Here is a 26249-nt window from a genome sequence, read left to right as displayed (position 1 = left end):
TGGAGAGCAGAGGTATTTTGCCAGCCCTCTGAGAGCACTGTGGTTCTCCGTGGGTAAAAGTGGAGGAGCTCGGTGCCATTGAGTGGCGCTTGTCGGGCGGCAGGAGCGAAGGGAAGGGGAGCGCTGCAGCGCTGAAGGGTGTGCGGTCGGTGGGGGGCCCTGAGGCTGGGAGGGGACCACGCGTGGCTAGGTGGTTCGGTGGACTGTCCAGTCCGGAAAGGCTTTGTGGACTCAGCCGGTGAGCGTGGAGACGCGGCCCTGAGGCCACAGGAGCCGCGCACGAGGCGCGCCTGGAGGTGCGGGCAAAAGCGTCAGGCACGTCCTTCGAGCCGGAATCGAACCAGCGACCTAAGGATGTCCAGGGCTGTGTGTGCAGTCTACAGTCCTCCGCTCTACCAGCTGAGCTATCGAAGGGTGCGTGCTGCCAGGGCTGGGTCACGTCCCTTTGTGCCAATTGAGGGAGGCCAAGCCACTGCAAGACCACAGGCCCCGCGCGCCTTGGGTGGCTTGGAAAGCCGCCAGGGAAGAGAAGAGAGCCCTGCCCGGCTCCACGCGCGCCACCGCGCGTCTGGTGCCTTTTGGCCTTCCCGGGGCGGAGCAGGTCCTCCGGGGCATGGTGGCGGCCCGTCCTCAGAGTGTCCCTTAGGCAGCTGGGCCCCGCTGCCTTCCCGGTTGCACGGGTGCCCGGTGCCCACGGCCTTCGCTGGCCGCATGGCGGGACAGGGGTGTGTCATGAGGGGAGGGCTGGTTTGGGGCGGCGGGGACTGGAGGTGGGGGCCGGGGGGTGGGGCTGGGGGGTGGGGAGGAGGGGGCGGGTGGGAGGGGGACGGAGGGCAGACAGGATCAAAGGCCTAGAACCGGAACGGGCACGGGCTAGGAGGATGCCAAGCCACCAGCGCCCGCCAAGTGGCCGCCACCCGGCCCCCCAGACCCGCACTCCCCAGCGGGCGCCGCGGGCCTCCAGCCCTCAGGCGCCCCCTCCTCGCGACGCGGCCCGCCCACCTCCCCACAAGCCAGCCTGCCGAGACCAGGAAATGGCCCACAGGAGGGCCAGGGACCACCAGAGCCCAGCTGAGGAGGCTAGGCGCTCCCCAGGGCCTGCCCAGGCGCCTAGGAGGAGGTGCCCAGGTCCTACCAGCTTCGAGGGGCTTGGCCGCCGCCCCCCCCACCTCCCCCTTACCCACCTCCTCCTCCCTCACCCCTCCCCGCTCCCCCCCACCTACTCCCTCCCCCCCTTCCCCCTCCTCCCCCCGCATCTGCACGCGGACCCGGAATCATTCCCCACGGGGCGCCCTGAATTGCCACAGAGAGTCCAGCTTCCCAAAGTGGCCTTCCCCGGAGGCAAAGTGGTCCCCGCCAGACCCTTGGCCCAGACACCCAGTGTTCCATGACTGTTTCGCTGGTGGGCACAGCGGCGTTTGCCCCGCGCCCCTCACCCAGAGGGCCCCTCCCACCCCGTAAAGGATGTCCAACATCCTTCCTTATGTCCAGCTTCCCTGGGGGTGAGTTCATGGTGCCAGTACCTTCTGGGGTCTCCTTGCCTGGAGGCGGAGCCTCTGTCTAGACTGGGGAAATTGCATGGTCTCCAACTCGGCCCCTTTCCCTTCAGCAGTGGGATGCCGGATTTGCTATTTGCTTCGGGGTATGTGGGGATGGGGCCAGATGGGGACGGGTGGTCCGGTAGGAGCCCCCATGAGAGGAGAGGGAGGCGCATGAGGGACTCCTACCCACCCGGTGGGAGCTGATGGGTGCAGGGGAAGGGAGGGGGTGAGGGCCAGAGGTGGGAAGTAGAAACACACACACACACACACACACACACACACACACACACACACACACACACACTCTGCCCTGCTTCCCAGGCTCCTCACAGACCTTAGCTTCCTGCAGTTTCCTTTAGAGTCCTCTGTGGCATGGGTTTCCCTTTTCCTTCAGGTACCTGGACAGGGTTCCCAGGGTTGCTCTCAGAGCACACAGCCCAAGAGCTCTTTGCACACCCACACCACGCCATGGACTCGGTTCGGTTGGCATGGAGGTGAGTACCAGCCGCGCGCTGGTTCCTGAAATCCCGGCCCATTTCCGCCTTCAGGCTTTCTCCCTGGACCTCCTCGGCAGGCTTCCACCCTGCGTTCCACTTCCAACTTTGACCAGAAGACACCAAGCTGCTCACAAGCACCAGGTCAGCGGCATGGCGAGGAGGAGCCAGAACACAATCCCCTCACCTCTCTAGCCCCCACTCCTGACCTCACCCCACTCTGCAACCCTAGGTAGGCTGCTGCCTTTGAGGCAGCAGGCCCCACGGTGTTGGCTCAAATGTCCTCTTCCCCGAGCGCGTCTCTGCCTCTCCCCATCACCACAAGCACCCAAGGAGCAGTGCGAAGGTGGGAGGAGGGACTCGGAGGTGGGGGGCCGGGGCACGCAGGTGCAATGGCCACCATGTACCCGAGTGCTAGGTGTGATTGTCAGCCACAGCCCGCCCAGCCAGAGGGCCTGCAGCCCCAAGAATGGATGTGAGCCTCGGCAAAGGCGAGGCACAGGGCACGTGGACGGGACGGGCACAGCCCTGTCCAGAGCCTGAAGGTCAACCCGCACTCCTGCCAGGGGTGCTCCATCTGCTCCAGGATGGGATGAAACACAAGGAGGATGAGCCCCGGCCCTCCTCTCCACATGGGACACAGGCCATTCCTTTCTCTCCATGGGACACAGTCCAAAGCAGGTAGAGAGAGGGACATGGATAGAGGAGGAGGAGCTGATGAGAAAGAGAGACAGAGTGGGGGAGAGGGATGGAGAGAGACACAGAGTGACAGTGAGGGCCACAGGACACACAGAGACAGAGAAACAGGGAGAGAGAAGGAGAGAGCAAGAGGCATGCAGGTTAAGAGGCTTGGAGGGGCACAAGGCCAAAGATACAGAGATACACACCCAGAGAGACGGACACACAAGGAGAGAGAGAGAGCCAGAGCCAGAGAGAGAGACAGAGCCAGAGACAGAGAGACAGAGAGAGCCAGAGACAGGGACAGAGACAGAGACAGATTGAGAGAAATGGGAGGAATGTGAGGGTCTAGCCCCTCCCCCCCACCCCCAAAGTGAGCTCAACAGGGAGTGTGTGCCTTGCCAGGCAAAGAACGCTTGGGCTGCTCTGACAAGGTGAGGCCTCAGGCCTGTAGTGCAGCAGGAGGGGAAGCCTGGAGAGCAGAGGTATTTTGCCAGCCCTCTGAGAGCACTGTGGTTCTCCGTGGGTAAAAGTGGAGGAGCTCGGTGCCATTGAGTGGCGCTTGTCGGGCGGCAGGAGCGAAGGGAAGGGGAGCGCTGCAGCGCTGAAGGGTGTGCGGTCGGTGGGGGGCCCTGAGGCTGGGAGGGGACCACGCGTGGCTAGGTGGTTCGGTGGACTGTCCAGTCCGGAAAGGCTTTGTGGACTCAGCCGGTGAGCGTGGAGACGCGGCCCTGAGGCCACAGGAGCCGCGCATGAGGCGCGCCTGGAGGTGCGGGCAAAAGCGTCAGGCACGTCCTTCGAGCCGGAATCGAACCAGCGACCTAAGGATGTCCAGGGCTGTGTGTGCAGTCTACAGTCCTCCGCTCTACCAGCTGAGCTATCGAAGGGTGCGTGCTGCCAGGGCTGGGTCACGTCCCTTTGTGCCAATTGAGGGAGGCCAAGCCACTGCAAGACCACAGGCCCCGCGCGCCTTGGGTGGCTTGGAAAGCCGCCAGGGAAGAGAAGAGAGCCCTGCCCGGCTCCACGCGCGCCACCGCGCGTCTGGTGCCTTTTGGCCTTCCCGGGGCGGAGCAGGTCCTCCGGGGCATGGTGGCGGCCCGTCCTCAGAGTGTCCCTTAGGCAGCTGGGCCCCGCTGCCTTCCCGGTTGCACGGGTGCCCGGTGCCCACGGCCTTCGCTGGCCGCATGGCGGGACAGGGGTGTGTCATGAGGGGAGGGCTGGTTTGGGGCGGCGGGGACTGGAGGTGGGGGCCGGGGGGTGGGGCTGGGGGGTGGGGAGGAGGGGGCGGGTGGGAGGGGGACGGAGGGCAGACAGGATCAAAGGCCTAGAACCGGAACGGGCACGGGCTAGGAGGATGCCAAGCCACCAGCGCCCGCCAAGTGGCCGCCACCCGGCCCCCCAGACCCGCACTCCCCAGCGGGCGCCGCGGGCCTCCAGCCCTCAGGCGCCCCCTCCTCGCGACGCGGCCCGCCCACCTCCCCACAAGCCAGCCTGCCGAGACCAGGAAATGGCCCACAGGAGGGCCAGGGACCACCAGAGCCCAGCTGAGGAGGCTAGGCGCTCCCCAGGGCCTGCCCAGGCGCCTAGGAGGAGGTGCCCAGGTCCTACCAGCTTCGAGGGGCTTGGCCGCCGCCCCCCCCACCTCCCCCTTACCCACCTCCTCCTCCCTCACCCCTCCCCGCTCCCCCCCACCTACTCCCTCCCCCCCTTCCCCCTCCTCCCCCCGCATCTGCACGCGGACCCGGAATCATTCCCCACGGGGCGCCCTGAATTGCCACAGAGAGTCCAGCTTCCCAAAGTGGCCTTCCCCGGAGGCAAAGTGGTCCCCGCCAGACCCTTGGCCCAGACACCCAGTGTTCCATGACTGTTTCGCTGGTGGGCACAGCGGCGTTTGCCCCGCGCCCCTCACCCAGAGGGCCCCTCCCACCCCGTAAAGGATGTCCAACATCCTTCCTTATGTCCAGCTTCCCTGGGGGTGAGTTCATGGTGCCAGTACCTTCTGGGGTCTCCTTGCCTGGAGGCGGAGCCTCTGTCTAGACTGGGGAAATTGCATGGTCTCCAACTCGGCCCCTTTCCCTTCAGCAGTGGGATGCCGGATTTGCTATTTGCTTCGGGGTATGTGGGGATGGGGCCAGATGGGGACGGGTGGTCCGGTAGGAGCCCCCATGAGAGGAGAGGGAGGCGCATGAGGGACTCCTACCCACCCGGTGGGAGCTGATGGGTGCAGGGGAAGGGAGGGGGTGAGGGCCAGAGGTGGGAAGTAGAAACACACACACACACACACACACACACACACACACACACACACACACACTCTGCCCTGCTTCCCAGGCTCCTCACAGACCTTAGCTTCCTGCAGTTTCCTTTAGAGTCCTCTGTGGCATGGGTTTCCCTTTTCCTTCAGGTACCTGGACAGGGTTCCCAGGGTTGCTCTCAGAGCACACAGCCCAAGAGCTCTTTGCACACCCACACCACGCCATGGACTCGGTTCGGTTGGCATGGAGGTGAGTACCAGCCGCGCGCTGGTTCCTGAAATCCCGGCCCATTTCCGCCTTCAGGCTTTCTCCCTGGACCTCCTCGGCAGGCTTCCACCCTGCGTTCCACTTCCAACTTTGACCAGAAGACACCAAGCTGCTCACAAGCACCAGGTCAGCGGCATGGCGAGGAGGAGCCAGAACACAATCCCCTCACCTCTCTAGCCCCCACTCCTGACCTCACCCCACTCTGCAACCCTAGGTAGGCTGCTGCCTTTGAGGCAGCAGGCCCCACGGTGTTGGCTCAAATGTCCTCTTCCCCGAGCGCGTCTCTGCCTCTCCCCATCACCACAAGCACCCAAGGAGCAGTGCGAAGGTGGGAGGAGGGACTCGGAGGTGGGGGGCCGGGGCACGCAGGTGCAATGGCCACCATGTACCCGAGTGCTAGGTGTGATTGTCAGCCACAGCCCGCCCAGCCAGAGGGCCTGCAGCCCCAAGAATGGATGTGAGCCTCGGCAAAGGCGAGGCACAGGGCACGTGGACGGGACGGGCACAGCCCTGTCCAGAGCCTGAAGGTCAACCCGCACTCCTGCCAGGGGTGCTCCATCTGCTCCAGGATGGGATGAAACACAAGGAGGATGAGCCCCGGCCCTCCTCTCCACATGGGACACAGGCCATTCCTTTCTCTCCATGGGACACAGTCCAAAGCAGGTAGAGAGAGGGACATGGATAGAGGAGGAGGAGCTGATGAGAAAGAGAGACAGAGTGGGGGAGAGGGATGGAGAGAGACACAGAGTGACAGTGAGGGCCACAGGACACACAGAGACAGAGAAACAGGGAGAGAGAAGGAGAGAGCAAGAGGCATGCAGGTTAAGAGGCTTGGAGGGGCACAAGGCCAAAGATACAGAGATACACACCCAGAGAGACGGACACACAAGGAGAGAGAGAGAGCCAGAGCCAGAGAGAGAGACAGAGCCAGAGACAGAGAGACAGAGAGAGCCAGAGACAGGGACAGAGACAGAGACAGATTGAGAGAAATGGGAGGAATGTGAGGGTCTAGCCCCTCCCCCCCACCCCCAAAGTGAGCTCAACAGGGAGTGTGTGCCTTGCCAGGCAAAGAACGCTTGGGCTGCTCTGACAAGGTGAGGCCTCAGGCCTGTAGTGCAGCAGGAGGGGAAGCCTGGAGAGCAGAGGTATTTTGCCAGCCCTCTGAGAGCACTGTGGTTCTCCGTGGGTAAAAGTGGAGGAGCTCGGTGCCATTGAGTGGCGCTTGTCGGGCGGCAGGAGCGAAGGGAAGGGGAGCGCTGCAGCGCTGAAGGGTGTGCGGTCGGTGGGGGGCCCTGAGGCTGGGAGGGGACCACGCGTGGCTAGGTGGTTCGGTGGACTGTCCAGTCCGGAAAGGCTTTGTGGACTCAGCCGGTGAGCGTGGAGACGCGGCCCTGAGGCCACAGGAGCCGCGCACGAGGCGCGCCTGGAGGTGCGGGCAAAAGCGTCAGGCACGTCCTTCGAGCCGGAATCGAACCAGCGACCTAAGGATGTCCAGGGCTGTGTGTGCAGTCTACAGTCCTCCGCTCTACCAGCTGAGCTATCGAAGGGTGCGTGCTGCCAGGGCTGGGTCACGTCCCTTTGTGCCAATTGAGGGAGGCCAAGCCACTGCAAGACCACAGGCCCCGCGCGCCTTGGGTGGCTTGGAAAGCCGCCAGGGAAGAGAAGAGAGCCCTGCCCGGCTCCACGCGCGCCACCGCGCGTCTGGTGCCTTTTGGCCTTCCCGGGGCGGAGCAGGTCCTCCGGGGCATGGTGGCGGCCCGTCCTCAGAGTGTCCCTTAGGCAGCTGGGCCCCGCTGCCTTCCCGGTTGCACGGGTGCCCGGTGCCCACGGCCTTCGCTGGCCGCATGGCGGGACAGGGGTGTGTCATGAGGGGAGGGCTGGTTTGGGGCGGCGGGGACTGGAGGTGGGGGCCGGGGGGTGGGGCTGGGGGGTGGGGAGGAGGGGGCGGGTGGGAGGGGGACGGAGGGCAGACAGGATCAAAGGCCTAGAACCGGAACGGGCACGGGCTAGGAGGATGCCAAGCCACCAGCGCCCGCCAAGTGGCCGCCACCCGGCCCCCCAGACCCGCACTCCCCAGCGGGCGCCGCGGGCCTCCAGCCCTCAGGCGCCCCCTCCTCGCGACGCGGCCCGCCCACCTCCCCACAAGCCAGCCTGCCGAGACCAGGAAATGGCCCACAGGAGGGCCAGGGACCACCAGAGCCCAGCTGAGGAGGCTAGGCGCTCCCCAGGGCCTGCCCAGGCGCCTAGGAGGAGGTGCCCAGGTCCTACCAGCTTCGAGGGGCTTGGCCGCCGCCCCCCCCACCTCCCCCTTACCCACCTCCTCCTCCCTCACCCCTCCCCGCTCCCCCCCACCTACTCCCTCCCCCCCTTCCCCCTCCTCCCCCCGCATCTGCACGCGGACCCGGAATCATTCCCCACGGGGCGCCCTGAATTGCCACAGAGAGTCCAGCTTCCCAAAGTGGCCTTCCCCGGAGGCAAAGTGGTCCCCGCCAGACCCTTGGCCCAGACACCCAGTGTTCCATGACTGTTTCGCTGGTGGGCACAGCAGCGTTTGCCCCGCGCCCCTCACCCAGAGGGCCCCTCCCACCCCGTAAAGGATGTCCAACATCCTTCCTTATGTCCAGCTTCCCTGGGGGTGAGTTCATGGTGCCAGTACCTTCTGGGGTCTCCTTGCCTGGAGGCGGAGCCTCTGTCTAGACTGGGGAAATTGCATGGTCTCCAACTCGGCCCCTTTCCCTTCAGCAGTGGGATGCCGGATTTGCTATTTGCTTCGGGGTATGTGGGGATGGGGCCAGATGGGGACGGGTGGTCCGGTAGGAGCCCCCATGAGAGGAGAGGGAGGCGCATGAGGGACTCCTACCCACCCGGTGGGAGCTGATGGGTGCAGGGGAAGGGAGGGGGTGAGGGCCAGAGGTGGGAAGTAGAAACACACACACACACACACACACACACACACACACACACACACACACACACACACACACTCTGCCCTGCTTCCCAGGCTCCTCACAGACCTTAGCTTCCTGCAGTTTCCTTTAGAGTCCTCTGTGGCATGGGTTTCCCTTTTCCTTCAGGTACCTGGACAGGGTTCCCAGGGTTGCTCTCAGAGCACACAGCCCAAGAGCTCTTTGCACACCCACACCACGCCATGGACTCGGTTCGGTTGGCATGGAGGTGAGTACCAGCCGCGCGCTGGTTCCTGAAATCCCGGCCCATTTCCGCCTTCAGGCTTTCTCCCTGGACCTCCTCGGCAGGCTTCCACCCTGCGTTCCACTTCCAACTTTGACCAGAAGACACCAAGCTGCTCACAAGCACCAGGTCAGCGGCATGGCGAGGAGGAGCCAGAACACAATCCCCTCACCTCTCTAGCCCCCACTCCTGACCTCACCCCACTCTGCAACCCTAGGTAGGCTGCTGCCTTTGAGGCAGCAGGCCCCACGGTGTTGGCTCAAATGTCCTCTTCCCCGAGCGCGTCTCTGCCTCTCCCCATCACCACAAGCACCCAAGGAGCAGTGCGAAGGTGGGAGGAGGGACTCGGAGGTGGGGGGCCGGGGCACGCAGGTGCAATGGCCACCATGTACCCGAGTGCTACGTGTGATTGTCAGCCACAGCCCGCCCAGCCAGAGGGCCTGCAGCCCCAAGAATGGATGTGAGCCTCGGCAAAGGCGAGGCACAGGGCACGTGGACGGGACGGGCACAGCCCTGTCCAGAGCCTGAAGGTCAACCCGCACTCCTGCCAGGGGTGCTCCATCTGCTCCAGGATGGGATGAAACACAAGGAGGATGAGCCCCGGCCCTCCTCTCCACATGGGACACAGGCCATTCCTTTCTCTCCATGGGACACAGTCCAAAGCAGGTAGAGAGAGGGACATGGATAGAGGAGGAGGAGCTGATGAGAAAGAGAGACAGAGTGGGGGAGAGGGATGGAGAGAGACACAGAGTGACAGTGAGGGCCACAGGACACACAGAGACAGAGAAACAGGGAGAGAGAAGGAGAGAGCAAGAGGCATGCAGGTTAAGAGGCTTGGAGGGGCACAAGGCCAAAGATACAGAGATACACACCCAGAGAGACGGACACACAAGGAGAGAGAGAGAGCCAGAGCCAGAGAGAGAGACAGAGCCAGAGACAGAGAGACAGAGAGAGCCAGAGACAGGGACAGAGACAGAGACAGATTGAGAGAAATGGGAGGAATGTGAGGGTCTAGCCCCTCCCCCCCACCCCCAAAGTGAGCTCAACAGGGAGTGTGTGCCTTGCCAGGCAAAGAACGCTTGGGCTGCTCTGACAAGGTGAGGCCTCAGGCCTGTAGTGCAGCAGGAGGGGAAGCCTGGAGAGCAGAGGTATTTTGCCAGCCCTCTGAGAGCACTGTGGTTCTCCGTGGGTAAAAGTGGAGGAGCTCGGTGCCATTGAGTGGCGCTTGTCGGGCGGCAGGAGCGAAGGGAAGGGGAGCGCTGCAGCGCTGAAGGGTGTGCGGTCGGTGGGGGGCCCTGAGGCTGGGAGGGGACCACGCGTGGCTAGGTGGTTCGGTGGACTGTCCAGTCCGGAAAGGCTTTGTGGACTCAGCCGGTGAGCGTGGAGACGCGGCCCTGAGGCCACAGGAGCCGCGCACGAGGCGCGCCTGGAGGTGCGGGCAAAAGCGTCAGGCACGTCCTTCGAGCCGGAATCGAACCAGCGACCTAAGGATGTCCAGGGCTGTGTGTGCAGTCTACAGTCCTCCGCTCTACCAGCTGAGCTATCGAAGGGTGCGTGCTGCCAGGGCTGGGTCACGTCCCTTTGTGCCAATTGAGGGAGGCCAAGCCACTGCAAGACCACAGGCCCCGCGCGCCTTGGGTGGCTTGGAAAGCCGCCAGGGAAGAGAAGAGAGCCCTGCCCGGCTCCACGCGCGCCACCGCGCGTCTGGTGCCTTTTGGCCTTCCCGGGGCGGAGCAGGTCCTCCGGGGCATGGTGGCGGCCCGTCCTCAGAGTGTCCCTTAGGCAGCTGGGCCCCGCTGCCTTCCCGGTTGCACGGGTGCCCGGTGCCCACGGCCTTCGCTGGCCGCATGGCGGGACAGGGGTGTGTCATGAGGGGAGGGCTGGTTTGGGGCGGCGGGGACTGGAGGTGGGGGCCGGGGGGTGGGGCTGGGGGGTGGGGAGGAGGGGGCGGGTGGGAGGGGGACGGAGGGCAGACAGGATCAAAGGCCTAGAACCGGAACGGGCACGGGCTAGGAGGATGCCAAGCCACCAGCGCCCGCCAAGTGGCCGCCACCCGGCCCCCCAGACCCGCACTCCCCAGCGGGCGCCGCGGGCCTCCAGCCCTCAGGCGCCCCCTCCTCGCGACGCGGCCCGCCCACCTCCCCACAAGCCAGCCTGCCGAGACCAGGAAATGGCCCACAGGAGGGCCAGGGACCACCAGAGCCCAGCTGAGGAGGCTAGGCGCTCCCCAGGGCCTGCCCAGGCGCCTAGGAGGAGGTGCCCAGGTCCTACCAGCTTCGAGGGGCTTGGCCGCCGCCCCCCCCACCTCCCCCTTACCCACCTCCTCCTCCCTCACCCCTCCCCGCTCCCCCCCACCTACTCCCTCCCCCCCTTCCCCCTCCTCCCCCCGCATCTGCACGCGGACCCGGAATCATTCCCCACGGGGCGCCCTGAATTGCCACAGAGAGTCCAGCTTCCCAAAGTGGCCTTCCCCGGAGGCAAAGTGGTCCCCGCCAGACCCTTGGCCCAGACACCCAGTGTTCCATGACTGTTTCGCTGGTGGGCACAGCGGCGTTTGCCCCGCGCCCCTCACCCAGAGGGCCCCTCCCACCCCGTAAAGGATGTCCAACATCCTTCCTTATGTCCAGCTTCCCTGGGGGTGAGTTCATGGTGCCAGTACCTTCTGGGGTCTCCTTGCCTGGAGGCGGAGCCTCTGTCTAGACTGGGGAAATTGCATGGTCTCCAACTCGGCCCCTTTCCCTTCAGCAGTGGGATGCCGGATTTGCTATTTGCTTCGGGGTATGTGGGGATGGGGCCAGATGGGGACGGGTGGTCCGGTAGGAGCCCCCATGAGAGGAGAGGGAGGCGCATGAGGGACTCCTACCCACCCGGTGGGAGCTGATGGGTGCAGGGGAAGGGAGGGGGTGAGGGCCAGAGGTGGGAAGTAGAAACACACACACACACACACACACACACACACACACACACACACACACTCTGCCCTGCTTCCCAGGCTCCTCACAGACCTTAGCTTCCTGCAGTTTCCTTTAGAGTCCTCTGTGGCATGGGTTTCCCTTTTCCTTCAGGTACCTGGACAGGGTTCCCAGGGTTGCTCTCAGAGCACACAGCCCAAGAGCTCTTTGCACACCCACACCACGCCATGGACTCGGTTCGGTTGGCATGGAGGTGAGTACCAGCCGCGCGCTGGTTCCTGAAATCCCGGCCCATTTCCGCCTTCAGGCTTTCTCCCTGGACCTCCTCGGCAGGCTTCCACCCTGCGTTCCACTTCCAACTTTGACCAGAAGACACCAAGCTGCTCACAAGCACCAGGTCAGCGGCATGGCGAGGAGGAGCCAGAACACAATCCCCTCACCTCTCTAGCCCCCACTCCTGACCTCACCCCACTCTGCAACCCTAGGTAGGCTGCTGCCTTTGAGGCAGCAGGCCCCACGGTGTTGGCTCAAATGTCCTCTTCCCCGAGCGCGTCTCTGCCTCTCCCCATCACCACAAGCACCCAAGGAGCAGTGCGAAGGTGGGAGGAGGGACTCGGAGGTGGGGGGCCGGGGCACGCAGGTGCAATGGCCACCATGTACCCGAGTGCTAGGTGTGATTGTCAGCCACAGCCCGCCCAGCCAGAGGGCCTGCAGCCCCAAGAATGGATGTGAGCCTCGGCAAAGGCGAGGCACAGGGCACGTGGACGGGACGGGCACAGCCCTGTCCAGAGCCTGAAGGTCAACCCGCACTCCTGCCAGGGGTGCTCCATCTGCTCCAGGATGGGATGAAACACAAGGAGGATGAGCCCCGGCCCTCCTCTCCACATGGGACACAGGCCATTCCTTTCTCTCCATGGGACACAGTCCAAAGCAGGTAGAGAGAGGGACATGGATAGAGGAGGAGGAGCTGATGAGAAAGAGAGACAGAGTGGGGGAGAGGGATGGAGAGAGACACAGAGTGACAGTGAGGGCCACAGGACACACAGAGACAGAGAAACAGGGAGAGAGAAGGAGAGAGCAAGAGGCATGCAGGTTAAGAGGCTTGGAGGGGCACAAGGCCAAAGATACAGAGATACACACCCAGAGAGACGGACACACAAGGAGAGAGAGAGAGCCAGAGCCAGAGAGAGAGACAGAGCCAGAGACAGAGAGACAGAGAGAGCCAGAGACAGGGACAGAGACAGAGACAGATTGAGAGAAATGGGAGGAATGTGAGGGTCTAGCCCCTCCCCCCCACCCCCAAAGTGAGCTCAACAGGGAGTGTGTGCCTTGCCAGGCAAAGAACGCTTGGGCTGCTCTGACAAGGTGAGGCCTCAGGCCTGTAGTGCAGCAGGAGGGGAAGCCTGGAGAGCAGAGGTATTTTGCCAGCCCTCTGAGAGCACTGTGGTTCTCCGTGGGTAAAAGTGGAGGAGCTCGGTGCCATTGAGTGGCGCTTGTCGGGCGGCAGGAGCGAAGGGAAGGGGAGCGCTGCAGCGCTGAAGGGTGTGCGGTCGGTGGGGGGCCCTGAGGCTGGGAGGGGACCACGCGTGGCTAGGTGGTTCGGTGGACTGTCCAGTCCGGAAAGGCTTTGTGGACTCAGCCGGTGAGCGTGGAGACGCGGCCCTGAGGCCACAGGAGCCGCGCACGAGGCGCGGGCAAAAGCGTCAGGCACGTCCTTCGAGCCGGAATCGAACCAGCGACCTAAGGATGTCCAGGGCTGTGTGTGCAGTCTACAGTCCTCCGCTCTACCAGCTGAGCTATCGAAGGGTGCGTGCTGCCAGGGCTGGGTCACGTCCCTTTGTGCCAATTGAGGGAGGCCAAGCCACTGCAAGACCACAGGCCCCGCGCGCCTTGGGTGGCTTGGAAAGCCGCCAGGGAAGAGAAGAGAGCCCTGCCCGGCTCCACGCGCGCCACCGCGCGTCTGGTGCCTTTTGGCCTTCCCGGGGCGGAGCAGGTCCTCCGGGGCATGGTGGCGGCCCGTCCTCAGAGTGTCCCTTAGGCAGCTGGGCCCCGCTGCCTTCCCGGTTGCACGGGTGCCCGGTGCCCACGGCCTTCGCTGGCCGCATGGCGGGACAGGGGTGTGTCATGAGGGGAGGGCTGGTTTGGGGCGGCGGGGACTGGAGGTGGGGGCCGGGGGGTGGGGCTGGGGGGTGGGGAGGAGGGGGCGGGTGGGAGGGGGACGGAGGGCAGACAGGATCAAAGGCCTAGAACCGGAACGGGCACGGGCTAGGAGGATGCCAAGCCACCAGCGCCCGCCAAGTGGCCGCCACCCGGCCCCCCAGACCCGCACTCCCCAGCGGGCGCCGCGGGCCTCCAGCCCTCAGGCGCCCCCTCCTCGCGACGCGGCCCGCCCACCTCCCCACAAGCCAGCCTGCCGAGACCAGGAAATGGCCCACAGGAGGGCCAGGGACCACCAGAGCCCAGCTGAGGAGGCTAGGCGCTCCCCAGGGCCTGCCCAGGCGCCTAGGAGGAGGTGCCCAGGTCCTACCAGCTTCGAGGGGCTTGGCCGCCGCCCCCCCCACCTCCCCCTTACCCACCTCCTCCTCCCTCACCCCTCCCCGCTCCCCCCCACCTACTCCCTCCCCCCCTTCCCCCTCCTCCCCCCGCATCTGCACGCGGACCCGGAATCATTCCCCACGGGGCGCCCTGAATTGCCACAGAGAGTCCAGCTTCCCAAAGTGGCCTTCCCCGGAGGCAAAGTGGTCCCCGCCAGACCCTTGGCCCAGACACCCAGTGTTCCATGACTGTTTCGCTGGTGGGCACAGCGGCGTTTGCCCCGCGCCCCTCACCCAGAGGGCCCCTCCCACCCCGTAAAGGATGTCCAACATCCTTCCTTATGTCCAGCTTCCCTGGGGGTGAGTTCATGGTGCCAGTACCTTCTGGGGTCTCCTTGCCTGGAGGCGGAGCCTCTGTCTAGACTGGGGAAATTGCATGGTCTCCAACTCGGCCCCTTTCCCTTCAGCAGTGGGATGCCGGATTTGCTATTTGCTTCGGGGTATGTGGGGATGGGGCCAGATGGGGACGGGTGGTCCGGTAGGAGCCCCCATGAGAGGAGAGGGAGGCGCATGAGGGACTCCTACCCACCCGGTGGGAGCTGATGGGTGCAGGGGAAGGGAGGGGGTGAGGGCCAGAGGTGGGAAGTAGAAACACACACACACACACACACACACACACACACACACACACACACACACACACACTCTGCCCTGCTTCCCAGGCTCCTCACAGACCTTAGCTTCCTGCAGTTTCCTTTAGAGTCCTCTGTGGCATGGGTTTCCCTTTTCCTTCAGGTACCTGGACAGGGTTCCCAGGGTTGCTCTCAGAGCACACAGCCCAAGAGCTCTTTGCACACCCACACCACGCCATGGACTCGGTTCGGTTGGCATGGAGGTGAGTACCAGCCGCGCGCTGGTTCCTGAAATCCCGGCCCATTTCCGCCTTCAGGCTTTCTCCCTGGACCTCCTCGGCAGGCTTCCACCCTGCGTTCCACTTCCAACTTTGACCAGAAGACACCAAGCTGCTCACAAGCACCAGGTCAGCGGCATGGCGAGGAGGAGCCAGAACACAATCCCCTCACCTCTCTAGCCCCCACTCCTGACCTCACCCCACTCTGCAACCCTAGGTAGGCTGCTGCCTTTGAGGCAGCAGGCCCCACGGTGTTGGCTCAAATGTCCTCTTCCCCGAGCGCGTCTCTGCCTCTCCCCATCACCACAAGCACCCAAGGAGCAGTGCGAAGGTGGGAGGAGGGACTCGGAGGTGGGGGGCCGGGGCACGCAGGTGCAATGGCCACCATGTACCCGAGTGCTAGGTGTGATTGTCAGCCACAGCCCGCCCAGCCAGAGGGCCTGCAGCCCCAAGAATGGATGTGAGCCTCGGCAAAGGCGAGGCACAGGGCACGTGGACGGGACGGGCACAGCCCTGTCCAGAGCCTGAAGGTCAACCCGCACTCCTGCCAGGGGTGCTCCATCTGCTCCAGGATGGGATGAAACACAAGGAGGATGAGCCCCGGCCCTCCTCTCCACATGGGACACAGGCCATTCCTTTCTCTCCATGGGACACAGTCCAAAGCAGGTAGAGAGAGGGACATGGATAGAGGAGGAGGAGCTGATGAGAAAGAGAGACAGAGTGGGGGAGAGGGATGGAGAGAGACACAGAGTGACAGTGAGGGCCACAGGACACACAGAGACAGAGAAACAGGGAGAGAGAAGGAGAGAGCAAGAGGCATGCAGGTTAAGAGGCTTGGAGGGGCACAAGGCCAAAGATACAGAGATACACACCCAGAGAGACGGACACACAAGGAGAGAGAGAGAGCCAGAGCCAGAGAGAGAGACAGAGCCAGAGACAGAGAGACAGAGAGAGCCAGAGACAGGGACAGAGACAGAGACAGATTGAGAGAAATGGGAGGAATGTGAGGGTCTAGCCCCTCCCCCCCACCCCCAAAGTGAGCTCAACAGGGAGTGTGTGCCTTGCCAGGCAAAGAACGCTTGGGCTGCTCTGACAAGGTGAGGCCTCAGGCCTGTAGTGCAGCAGGAGGGGAAGCCTGGAGAGCAGAGGTATTTTGCCAGCCCTCTGAGAGCACTGTGGTTCTCCGTGGGTAAAAGTGGAGGAGCTCGGTGCCATTGAGTGGCGCTTGTCGGGCGGCAGGAGCGAAGGGAAGGGGAGCGCTGCAGCGCTGAAGGGTGTGCGGTCGGTGGGGGGCCCTGAGGCTGGGAGGGGACCACGCGTGGCTAGGTGGTTCGGTGGACTGTCCAGTCCGGAAAGGCTTTGTGGACTCAGCCGGTGAGCGTGGAGACGCGGCCCTGAGGCCACAGGAGCCGCGCACGAGGCGCGGGCAAAAGCGTCAGGCACGTCCTTCGAGCCGGAATCGAACCAGCGACCTAAGGATGTCCAGGGCTGTGTGTGCAGTCTACAGTCCTCCGCTCTACCAGCTGAGCTATCGAAGGGTGCGTGCTGCCAGGGCTGGGTCACGTCCCTTTGTGCCAATTGAGGGAGGCCAAGCCACTGCAAGACCACAGGCCCCGCGCGCCTTGGGTGGCTTGGAAAGCCGCCAGGGAAGAGAAGAGAGCCCTGCCCGGCTCCACGCGCGCCACCGCGCGTCTGGTGCCTTTTGGCCTTCCCGGGGCGGAGCAGGTCCTCCGGGGCATGGTGGCGGCCCGTCCTCAGAGTGTCCCTTAGGCAGCTGGGCCCCGCTGCCTTCCCGGTTGCACGGGTGCCCGGTGCCCACGGCCTTCGCTGGCCGCATGGCGGGACAGGGGTGTGTCATGAGGGGAGGGCTGGTTTGGGGCGGCGGGGACTGGAGGTGGGGGCCGGGGGGTGGGGCTGGGGGGTGGGGAGGAGGGGGCGGGTGGGAGGGGGACGGAGGGCAGACAGGATCAAAGGCCTAGAACCGGAACGGGCACGGGCTAGGAGGATGCCAAGCCACCAGCGCCCGCCAAGTGGCCGCCACCCGGCCCCCCAGACCCGCACTCCCCAGCGGGCGCCGCGGGCCTCCAGCCCTCAGGCGCCCCCTCCTCGCGACGCGGCCCGCCCACCTCCCCACAAGCCAGCCTGCCGAGACCAGGAAATGGCCCACAGGAGGGCCAGGGACCACCAGAGCCCAGCTGAGGAGGCTAGGCGCTCCCCAGGGCCTGCCCAGGCGCCTAGGAGGAGGTGCCCAGGTCCTACCAGCTTCGAGGGGCTTGGCCGCCGCCCCCCCCACCTCCCCCTTACCCACCTCCTCCTCCCTCACCCCTCCCCGCTCCCCCCCACCTACTCCCTCCCCCCCTTCCCCCTCCTCCCCCCGCATCTGCACGCGGACCCGGAATCATTCCCCACGGGGCGCCCTGAATTGCCACAGAGAGTCCAGCTTCCCAAAGTGGCCTTCCCCGGAGGCAAAGTGGTCCCCGCCAGACCCTTGGCCCAGACACCCAGTGTTCCATGACTGTTTCGCTGGTGGGCACAGCGGCGTTTGCCCCGCGCCCCTCACCCAGAGGGCCCCTCCCACCCCGTAAAGGATGTCCAACATCCTTCCTTATGTCCAGCTTCCCTGGGGGTGAGTTCATGGTGCCAGTACCTTCTGGGGTCTCCTTGCCTGGAGGCGGAGCCTCTGTCTAGACTGGGGAAATTGCATGGTCTCCAACTCGGCCCCTTTCCCTTCAGCAGTGGGATGCCGGATTTGCTATTTGCTTCGGGGTATGTGGGGATGGGGCCAGATGGGGACGGGTGGTCCGGTAGGAGCCCCCATGAGAGGAGAGGGAGGCGCATGAGGGACTCCTACCCACCCGGTGGGAGCTGATGGGTGCAGGGGAAGGGAGGGGGTGAGGGCCAGAGGTGGGAAGTAGAAACACACACACACACACACACACACACACACACACACACACACACACACACACTCTCTGCCCTGCTTCCCAGGCTCCTCACAGACCTTAGCTTCCTGCAGTTTCCTTTAGAGTCCTCTGTGGCATGGGTTTCCCTTTTCCTTCAGGTACCTGGACAGGGTTCCCAGGGTTGCTCTCAGAGCACACAGCCCAAGAGCTCTTTGCACACCCACACCACGCCATGGACTCGGTTCGGTTGGCATGGAGGTGAGTACCAGCCGCGCGCTGGTTCCTGAAATCCCGGCCCATTTCCGCCTTCAGGCTTTCTCCCTGGACCTCCTCGGCAGGCTTCCACCCTGCGTTCCACTTCCAACTTTGACCAGAAGACACCAAGCTGCTCACAAGCACCAGGTCAGCGGCATGGCGAGGAGGAGCCAGAACACAATCCCCTCACCTCTCTAGCCCCCACTCCTGACCTCACCCCACTCTGCAACCCTAGGTAGGCTGCTGCCTTTGAGGCAGCAGGCCCCACGGTGTTGGCTCAAATGTCCTCTTCCCCGAGCGCGTCTCTGCCTCTCCCCATCACCACAAGCACCCAAGGAGCAGTGCGAAGGTGGGAGGAGGGACTCGGAGGTGGGGGGCCGGGGCACGCAGGTGCAATGGCCACCATGTACCCGAGTGCTAGGTGTGATTGTCAGCCACAGCCCGCCCAGCCAGAGGGCCTGCAGCCCCAAGAATGGATGTGAGCCTCGGCAAAGGCGAGGCACAGGGCACGTGGACGGGACGGGCACAGCCCTGTCCAGAGCCTGAAGGTCAACCCGCACTCCTGCCAGGGGTGCTCCATCTGCTCCAGGATGGGATGAAACACAAGGAGGATGAGCCCCGGCCCTCCTCTCCACATGGGACACAGGCCATTCCTTTCTCTCCATGGGACACAGTCCAAAGCAGGTAGAGAGAGGGACATGGATAGAGGAGGAGGAGCTGATGAGAAAGAGAGACAGAGTGGGGGAGAGGGATGGAGAGAGACACAGAGTGACAGTGAGGGCCACAGGACACACAGAGACAGAGAAACAGGGAGAGAGAAGGAGAGAGCAAGAGGCATGCAGGTTAAGAGGCTTGGAGGGGCACAAGGCCAAAGATACAGAGATACACACCCAGAGAGACGGACACACAAGGAGAGAGAGAGAGCCAGAGCCAGAGAGAGAGACAGAGCCAGAGACAGAGAGACAGAGAGAGCCAGAGACAGGGACAGAGACAGAGACAGATTGAGAGAAATGGGAGGAATGTGAGGGTCTAGCCCCTCCCCCCCACCCCCAAAGTGAGCTCAACAGGGAGTGTGTGCCTTGCCAGGCAAAGAACGCTTGGGCTGCTCTGACAAGGTGAGGCCTCAGGCCTGTAGTGCAGCAGGAGGGGAAGCCTGGAGAGCAGAGGTATTTTGCCAGCCCTCTGAGAGCACTGTGGTTCTCCGTGGGTAAAAGTGGAGGAGCTCGGTGCCATTGAGTGGCGCTTGTCGGGCGGCAGGAGCGAAGGGAAGGGGAGCGCTGCAGCGCTGAAGGGTGTGCGGTCGGTGGGGGGCCCTGAGGCTGGGAGGGGACCACGCGTGGCTAGGTGGTTCGGTGGACTGTCCAGTCCGGAAAGGCTTTGTGGACTCAGCCGGTGAGCGTGGAGACGCGGCCCTGAGGCCACAGGAGCCGCGCACGAGGCGCGGGCAAAAGCGTCAGGCACGTCCTTCGAGCCGGAATCGAACCAGCGACCTAAGGATGTCCAGGGCTGTGTGTGCAGTCTACAGTCCTCCGCTCTACCAGCTGAGCTATCGAAGGGTGCGTGCTGCCAGGGCTGGGTCACGTCCCTTTGTGCCAATTGAGGGAGGCCAAGCCACTGCAAGACCACAGGCCCCGCGCGCCTTGGGTGGCTTGGAAAGCCGCCAGGGAAGAGAAGAGAGCCCTGCCCGGCTCCACGCGCGCCACCGCGCGTCTGGTGCCTTTTGGCCTTCCCGGGGCGGAGCAGGTCCTCCGGGGCATGGTGGCGGCCCGTCCTCAGAGTGTCCCTTAGGCAGCTGGGCCCCGCTGCCTTCCCGGTTGCACGGGTGCCCGGTGCCCACGGCCTTCGCTGGCCGCATGGCGGGACAGGGGTGTGTCATGAGGGGAGGGCTGGTTTGGGGCGGCGGGGACTGGAGGTGGGGGCCGGGGGGTGGGGCTGGGGGGTGGGGAGGAGGGGGCGGGTGGGAGGGGGACGGAGGGCAGACAGGATCAAAGGCCTAGAACCGGAACGGGCACGGGCTAGGAGGATGCCAAGCCACCAGCGCCCGCCAAGTGGCCGCCACCCGGCCCCCCAGACCCGCACTCCCCAGCGGGCGCCGCGGGCCTCCAGCCCTCAGGCGCCCCCTCCTCGCGACGCGGCCCGCCCACCTCCCCACAAGCCAGCCTGCCGAGACCAGGAAATGGCCCACAGGAGGGCCAGGGACCACCAGAGCCCAGCTGAGGAGGCTAGGCGCTCCCCAGGGCCTGCCCAGGCGCCTAGGAGGAGGTGCCCAGGTCCTACCAGCTTCGAGGGGCTTGGCCGCCGCCCCCCCCACCTCCCCCTTACCCACCTCCTCCTCCCTCACCCCTCCCCGCTCCCCCCCACCTACTCCCTCCCCCCCTTCCCCCTCCTCCCCCCCGCATCTGCACGCGGACCCGGAATCATTCCCCACGGGGCGCCCTGAATTGCCACAGAGAGTCCAGCTTCCCAAAGTGGCCTTCCCCGGAGGCAAAGTGGTCCCCGCCAGACCCTTGGCCCAGACACCCAGTGTTCCATGACTGTTTCGCTGGTGGGCACAGCGGCGTTTGCCCCGCGCCCCTCACCCAGAGGGCCCCTCCCACCCCGTAAAGGATGTCCAACATCCTTCCTTATGTCCAGCTTCCCTGGGGGTGAGTTCATGGTGCCAGTACCTTCTGGGGTCTCCTTGCCTGGAGGCGGAGCCTCTGTCTAGACTGGGGAAATTGCATGGTCTCCAACTCGGCCCCTTTCCCTTCAGCAGTGGGATGCCGGATTTGCTATTTGCTTCGGGGTATGTGGGGATGGGGCCAGATGGGGACGGGTGGTCCGGTAGGAGCCCCCATGAGAGGAGAGGGAGGCGCATGAGGGACTCCTACCCACCCGGTGGGAGCTGATGGGTGCAGGGGAAGGGAGGGGGTGAGGGCCAGAGGTGGGAAGTAGAAACACACACACACACACACACACACACACACACACACACACACACACACACACTCTCTCTCTCTCTCTCTGCCCTGCTTCCCAGGCTCCTCACAGACCTTAGCTTCCTGCAGTTTCCTTTAGAGTCCTCTGTGGCATGGGTTTCCCTTTTCCTTCAGGTACCTGGACAGGGTTCCCAGGGTTGCTCTCAGAGCACACAGCCCAAGAGCTCTTTGCACACCCACACCACGCCATGGACTCGGTTCGGTTGGCATGGAGGTGAGTACCAGCCGCGCGCTGGTTCCTGAAATCCCGGCCCATTTCCGCCTTCAGGCTTTCTCCCTGGACCTCCTCGGCAGGCTTCCACCCTGCGTTCCACTTCCAACTTTGACCAGAAGACACCAAGCTGCTCACAAGCACCAGGTCAGCGGCATGGCAAGGAGGAGCCAGAACACAATCCCCTCACCTCTCTAGCCCCCACTCCTGACCTCACCCCACTCTGCAACCCTAGGTAGGCTGCTGCCTTTGAGGCAGCAGGCCCCACGGTGTTGGCTCAAATGTCCTCTTCCCCGAGCGCGTCTCTGCCTCTCCCCATCACCACAAGCACCCAAGGAGCAGTGCGAAGGTGGGAGGAGGGACTCGGAGGTGGGGGGCCGGGGCACGCAGGTGCAATGGCCACCATGTACCCGAGTGCTAGGTGTGATTGTCAGCCACAGCCCGCCCAGCCAGAGGGCCTGCAGCCCCAAGAATGGATGTGAGCCTCGGCAAAGGCGAGGCACAGGGCACGTGGACGGGACGGGCACAGCCCTGTCCAGAGCCTGAAGGTCAACCCGCACTCCTGCCAGGGGTGCTCCATCTGCTCCAGGATGGGATGAAACACAACGAGGATGAGCCCCGGCCCTCCTCTCCACATGGGACACAGGCCATTCCTTTCTCTCCATGGGACACAGTCCAAAGCAGGTAGAGAGAGGGACATGGATAGAGGAGGAGGAGCTGATGAGAAAGAGAGACAGAGTGGGGGAAAGGAATGGAGAGAGACACAGAGTGACAGTGAGGGCCACAGGACACACAGAGACAGAGAAACAGGGAGAGAGAAGGAGAGAGCAAGAGGCATGCAGGTTAAGAGGCTTGGAGGGGCACAAGGCCAAAGATACAGAGATACACACCCAGAGAGACGGACACACAAGGAGAGAGAGAGAGCCAGAGCCAGAGAGAGAGACAGAGCCAGAGACAGAGAGACAGAGAGAGCCAGAGACAGGGACAGAGACAGAGACAGATTGAGAGAAATGGGAGGAATGTGAGGGTCTAGCCCCTCCCCCCCACCCCCAAAGTGAGCTCAACAGGGAGTGTGTGCCTTGCCAGGCAAAGAACGCTTGGGCTGCTCTGACAAGGTGAGGCCTCAGGCCTGTAGTGCAGCAGGAGGGGAAGCCTGGAGAGCAGAGGTATTTTGCCAGCCCTCTGAGAGCACTGTGGTTCTCCGTGGGTAAAAGTGGAGGAGCTCGGTGCCATTGAGTGGCGCTTGTCGGGCGGCAGGAGCGAAGGGAAGGGGAGCGCTGCAGCGCTGAAGGGTGTGCGGTCGGTGGGGGGCCCTGAGGCTGGGAGGGGACCACGCGTGGCTAGGTGGTTCGGTGGACTGTCCAGTCCGGAAAGGCTTTGTGGACTCAGCCGGTGAGCGTGGAGACGCGGCCCTGAGGCCACAGGAGCCGCGCACGAGGCGCGCCTGGAGGTGCGGGCAAAAGCGTCAGGCACGTCCTTCGAGCCGGAATCGAACCAGCGACCTAAGGATGTCCAGGGCTGTGTGTGCAGTCTACAGTCCTCCGCTCTACCAGCTGAGCTATCGAAGGGTGCGTGCTGCCAGGGCTGGGTCACGTCCCTTTGTGCCAATTGAGGGAGGCCAAGCCACTGCAAGACCACAGGCCCCGCGCGCCTTGGGTGGCTTGGAAAGCCGCCAGGGAAGAGAAGAGAGCCCTGCCCGGCTCCACGCGCGCCACCGCGCGTCTGGTGCCTTTTGGCCTTCCCGGGGCGGAGCAGGTCCTCCGGGGCATGGTGGCGGCCCGTCCTCAGAGTGTCCCTTAGGCAGCTGGGCCCCGCTGCCTTCCCGGTTGCACGGGTGCCCGGTGCCCACGGCCTTCGCTGGCCGCATGGCGGGACAGGGGTGTGTCATGAGGGGAGGGCTGGTTTGGGGCGGCGGGGACTGGAGGTGGGGGCCGGGGGGTGGGGCTGGGGGGTGGGGAGGAGGGGGCGGGTGGGAGGGGGACGGAGGGCAGACAGGATCAAAGGCCTAGAACCGGAACGGGCACGGGCTAGGAGGATGCCAAGCCACCAGCGCCCGCCAAGTGGCCGCCACCCGGCCCCCCAGACCCGCACTCCCCAGCGGGCGCCGCGGGCCTCCAGCCCTCAGGCGCCCCCTCCTCGCGACGCGGCCCGCCCACCTCCCCACAAGCCAGCCTGCCGAGACCAGGAAATGGCCCACAGGAGGGCCAGGGACCACCAGAGCCCAGCTGAGGAGGCTAGGCGCTCCCCAGGGCCTGCCCAGGCGCCTAGGAGGAGGTGCCCAGGTCCTACCAGCTTCGAGGGGCTTGGCCGCCGCCCCCCCCACCTCCCCCTTACCCACCTCCTCCTCCCTCACCCCTCCCCGCTCCCCCCCACCTACTCCCTCCCCCCCTTCCCCCTCCTCCCCCCGCATCTGCACGCGGACCCGGAATCATTCCCCACGGGGCGCCCTGAATTGCCACAGAGAGTCCAGCTTCCCAAAGTGGCCTTCCCCGGAGGCAAAGTGGTCCCCGCCAGACCCTTGGCCCAGACACCCAGTGTTCCATGACTGTTTCGCTGGTGGGCACAGCGGCGTTTGCCCCGCGCCCCTCACCCAGAGGGCCCCTCCCACCCCGTAAAGGATGTCCAACATCCTTCCTTATGTCCAGCTTCCCTGGGGGTGAGTTCATGGTGCCAGTACCTTCTGGGGTCTCCTTGCCTGGAGGCGGAGCCTCTGTCTAGACTGGGGAAATTGCATGGTCTCCAACTCGGCCCCTTTCCCTTCAGCAGTGGGATGCCGGATTTGCTATTTGCTTCGGGGTATGTGGGGATGGGGCCAGATGGGGACGGGTGGTCCGGTAAGAGCCCCCATGAGAGGAGAGGGAGGCGCATGAGGGACTCCTACCCACCCGGTGGGAGCTGATGGGTGCAGGGGAAGGGAGGGGGTGAGGGCCAGAGGTGGGAAGTAGAACACACACACACACACACACACACACACACACACACACACACACACACACACTCTCTGCCCTGCTTCCCAGGCTCCTCACAGACCTTAGCTTCCTGCAGTTTCCTTTAGAGTCCTCTGTGGCATGGGTTTCCCTTTTCCTTCAGGTACCTGGACAGGGTTCCCAGGGTTGCTCTCAGAGCACACAGCCCAAGAGCTCTTTGCACACCCACACCACGCCATGGACTCGGTTCGGTTGGCATGGAGGTGAGTACCAGCCGCGCGCTGGTTCCTGAAATCCCGGCCCATTTCCGCCTTCAGGCTTTCTCCCTGGACCTCCTCGGCAGGCTTCCACCCTGCGTTCCACTTCCAACTTTGACCAGAAGACACCAAGCTGCTCACAAGCACCAGGTCAGCGGCATGGCGAGGAGGAGCCAGAACACAATCCCCTCACCTCTCTAGCCCCCACTCCTGACCTCACCCCACTCTGCAACCCTAGGTAGGCTGCTGCCTTTGAGGCAGCAGGCCCCACGGTGTTGGCTCAAATGTCCTCTTCCCCGAGCGCGTCTCTGCCTCTCCCCATCACCACAAGCACCCAAGGAGCAGTGCGAAGGTGGGAGGAGGGACTCGGAGGTGGGGGGCCGGGGCACGCAGGTGCAATGGCCACCATGTACCCGAGTGCTAGGTGTGATTGTCAGCCACAGCCCGCCCAGCCAGAGGGCCTGCAGCCCCAAGAATGGATGTGAGCCTCGGCAAAGGCGAGGCACAGGGCACGTGGACGGGACGGGCACAGCCCTGTCCAGAGCCTGAAGGTCAACCCGCACTCCTGCCAGGGGTGCTCCATCTGCTCCAGGATGGGATGAAACACAACGAGGATGAGCCCCGGCCCTCCTCTCCACATGGGACACAGGCCATTCCTTTCTCTCCATGGGACACAGTCCAAAGCAGGTAGAGAGAGGGACATGGATAGAGGAGGAGGAGCTGATGAGAAAGAGAGACAGAGTGGGGGAGAGGGATGGAGAGAGACACAGAGTGACAGTGAGGGCCACAGGACACACAGAGACAGAGAAACAGGGAGAGAGAAGGAGAGAGCAAGAGGCATGCAGGTTAAGAGGCTTGGAGGGGCACAAGGCCAAAGATACAGAGATACACACCCAGAGAGACGGACACACAAGGAGAGAGAGAGAGCCAGAGCCAGAGAGAGAGACAGAGCCAGAGACAGAGAGACAGAGAGAGCCAGAGACAGGGACAGAGACAGAGACAGATTGAGAGAAATGGGAGGAATGTGAGGGTCTAGCCCCCCCCCCCACCCCCAAAGTGAGCTCAACAGGGAGTGTGTGCCTTGCCAGGCAAAGAACGCTTGGGCTGCTCTGACAAGGTGAGGCCTCAGGCCTGTAGTGCAGCAGGAGGGGAAGCCTGGAGAGCAGAGGTATTTTGCCAGCCCTCTGAGAGCACTGTGGTTCTCCGTGGGTAAAAGTGGAGGAGCTCGGTGCCATTGAGTGGCGCTTGTCGGGCGGCAGGAGCGAAGGGAAGGGGAGCGCTGCAGCGCTGAAGGGTGTGCGGTCGGTGGGGGGCCCTGAGGCTGGGAGGGGACCACGCGTGGCTAGGTGGTTCGGTGGACTGTCCAGTCCGGAAAGGCTTTGTGGACTCAGCCGGTGAGCGTGGAGACGCGGCCCTGAGGCCACAGGAGCCGCGCACGAGGCGCGGGCAAAAGCGTCAGGCACGTCCTTCGAGCCGGAATCGAACCAGCGACCTAAGGATGTCCAGGGCTGTGTGTGCAGTCTACAGTCCTCCGCTCTACCAGCTGAGCTATCGAAGGGTGCGTGCTGCCAGGGCTGGGTCACGTCCCTTTGTGCCAATTGAGGGAGGCCAAGCCACTGCAAGACCACAGGCCCCGCGCGCCTTGGGTGGCTTGGAAAGCCGCCAGGGAAGAGAAGAGAGCCCTGCCCGGCTCCACGCGCGCCACCGCGCGTCTGGTGCCTTTTGGCCTTCCCGGGGCGGAGCAGGTCCTCCGGGGCATGGTGGCGGCCCGTCCTCAGAGTGTCCCTTAGGCAGCTGGGCCCCGCTGCCTTCCCGGTTGCACGGGTGCCCGGTGCCCACGGCCTTCGCTGGCCGCATGGCGGGACAGGGGTGTGTCATGAGGGGAGGGCTGGTTTGGGGCGGCGGGGACTGGAGGTGGGGGCCGGGGGGTGGGGCTGG

The 26249-nt window shown here is 64.3% G+C and overlaps 9 non-coding genes across 9 annotated transcripts; all 9 read right to left on the bottom strand.

The window, feature by feature from the left end:
* Nucleotides 1-320: 320 nt before the first annotated feature.
* Trnay-gua (transfer RNA tyrosine (anticodon GUA)) lies at nucleotides 321-414 on the bottom strand. The gene is made up of 2 exons: nucleotides 378-414; nucleotides 321-356 (listed from the first exon to the last, which is right to left on the bottom strand). It is a non-coding gene; the product is annotated as a tRNA-Tyr (tRNA).
* A 3092-nt stretch (nucleotides 415-3506) lies between these two features.
* On the bottom strand, nucleotides 3507-3600 carry Trnay-gua (transfer RNA tyrosine (anticodon GUA)). Its single transcript has 2 exons — nucleotides 3564-3600; nucleotides 3507-3542 (listed from the first exon to the last, which is right to left on the bottom strand). It is a non-coding gene; the product is annotated as a tRNA-Tyr (tRNA).
* A 3088-nt stretch (nucleotides 3601-6688) lies between these two features.
* On the bottom strand, nucleotides 6689-6782 carry Trnay-gua (transfer RNA tyrosine (anticodon GUA)). Its single transcript has 2 exons — nucleotides 6746-6782; nucleotides 6689-6724 (listed from the first exon to the last, which is right to left on the bottom strand). It is a non-coding gene; the product is annotated as a tRNA-Tyr (tRNA).
* A 3098-nt stretch (nucleotides 6783-9880) lies between these two features.
* On the bottom strand, nucleotides 9881-9974 carry Trnay-gua (transfer RNA tyrosine (anticodon GUA)). Its single transcript has 2 exons — nucleotides 9938-9974; nucleotides 9881-9916 (listed from the first exon to the last, which is right to left on the bottom strand). It is a non-coding gene; the product is annotated as a tRNA-Tyr (tRNA).
* Nucleotides 9975-13048: 3074 nt separating this feature from the next.
* Nucleotides 13049-13142, bottom strand: Trnay-gua (transfer RNA tyrosine (anticodon GUA)). Its single transcript has 2 exons — nucleotides 13106-13142; nucleotides 13049-13084 (listed from the first exon to the last, which is right to left on the bottom strand). It is a non-coding gene; the product is annotated as a tRNA-Tyr (tRNA).
* Nucleotides 13143-16224: 3082 nt separating this feature from the next.
* Trnay-gua (transfer RNA tyrosine (anticodon GUA)) lies at nucleotides 16225-16318 on the bottom strand. Its single transcript has 2 exons — nucleotides 16282-16318; nucleotides 16225-16260 (listed from the first exon to the last, which is right to left on the bottom strand). It is a non-coding gene; the product is annotated as a tRNA-Tyr (tRNA).
* Nucleotides 16319-19400: 3082 nt separating this feature from the next.
* Nucleotides 19401-19494, bottom strand: Trnay-gua (transfer RNA tyrosine (anticodon GUA)). The gene is made up of 2 exons: nucleotides 19458-19494; nucleotides 19401-19436 (listed from the first exon to the last, which is right to left on the bottom strand). It is a non-coding gene; the product is annotated as a tRNA-Tyr (tRNA).
* A 3107-nt stretch (nucleotides 19495-22601) lies between these two features.
* Trnay-gua (transfer RNA tyrosine (anticodon GUA)) lies at nucleotides 22602-22695 on the bottom strand. Its single transcript has 2 exons — nucleotides 22659-22695; nucleotides 22602-22637 (listed from the first exon to the last, which is right to left on the bottom strand). It is a non-coding gene; the product is annotated as a tRNA-Tyr (tRNA).
* A 3080-nt stretch (nucleotides 22696-25775) lies between these two features.
* Nucleotides 25776-25869, bottom strand: Trnay-gua (transfer RNA tyrosine (anticodon GUA)). The gene is made up of 2 exons: nucleotides 25833-25869; nucleotides 25776-25811 (listed from the first exon to the last, which is right to left on the bottom strand). It is a non-coding gene; the product is annotated as a tRNA-Tyr (tRNA).
* Between the last annotated feature and the right edge of the window lie 380 nt (nucleotides 25870-26249).

Source organism: Castor canadensis, chromosome 3, assembly GCF_047511655.1.
Source record: "Castor canadensis chromosome 3, mCasCan1.hap1v2, whole genome shotgun sequence".
Taxonomy (NCBI): Eukaryota; Metazoa; Chordata; class Mammalia; order Rodentia; family Castoridae; genus Castor; species Castor canadensis.
Note: the sequence above shows the minus strand (reverse complement) of the source record. Positions and strands in the feature narration are given on the sequence as shown.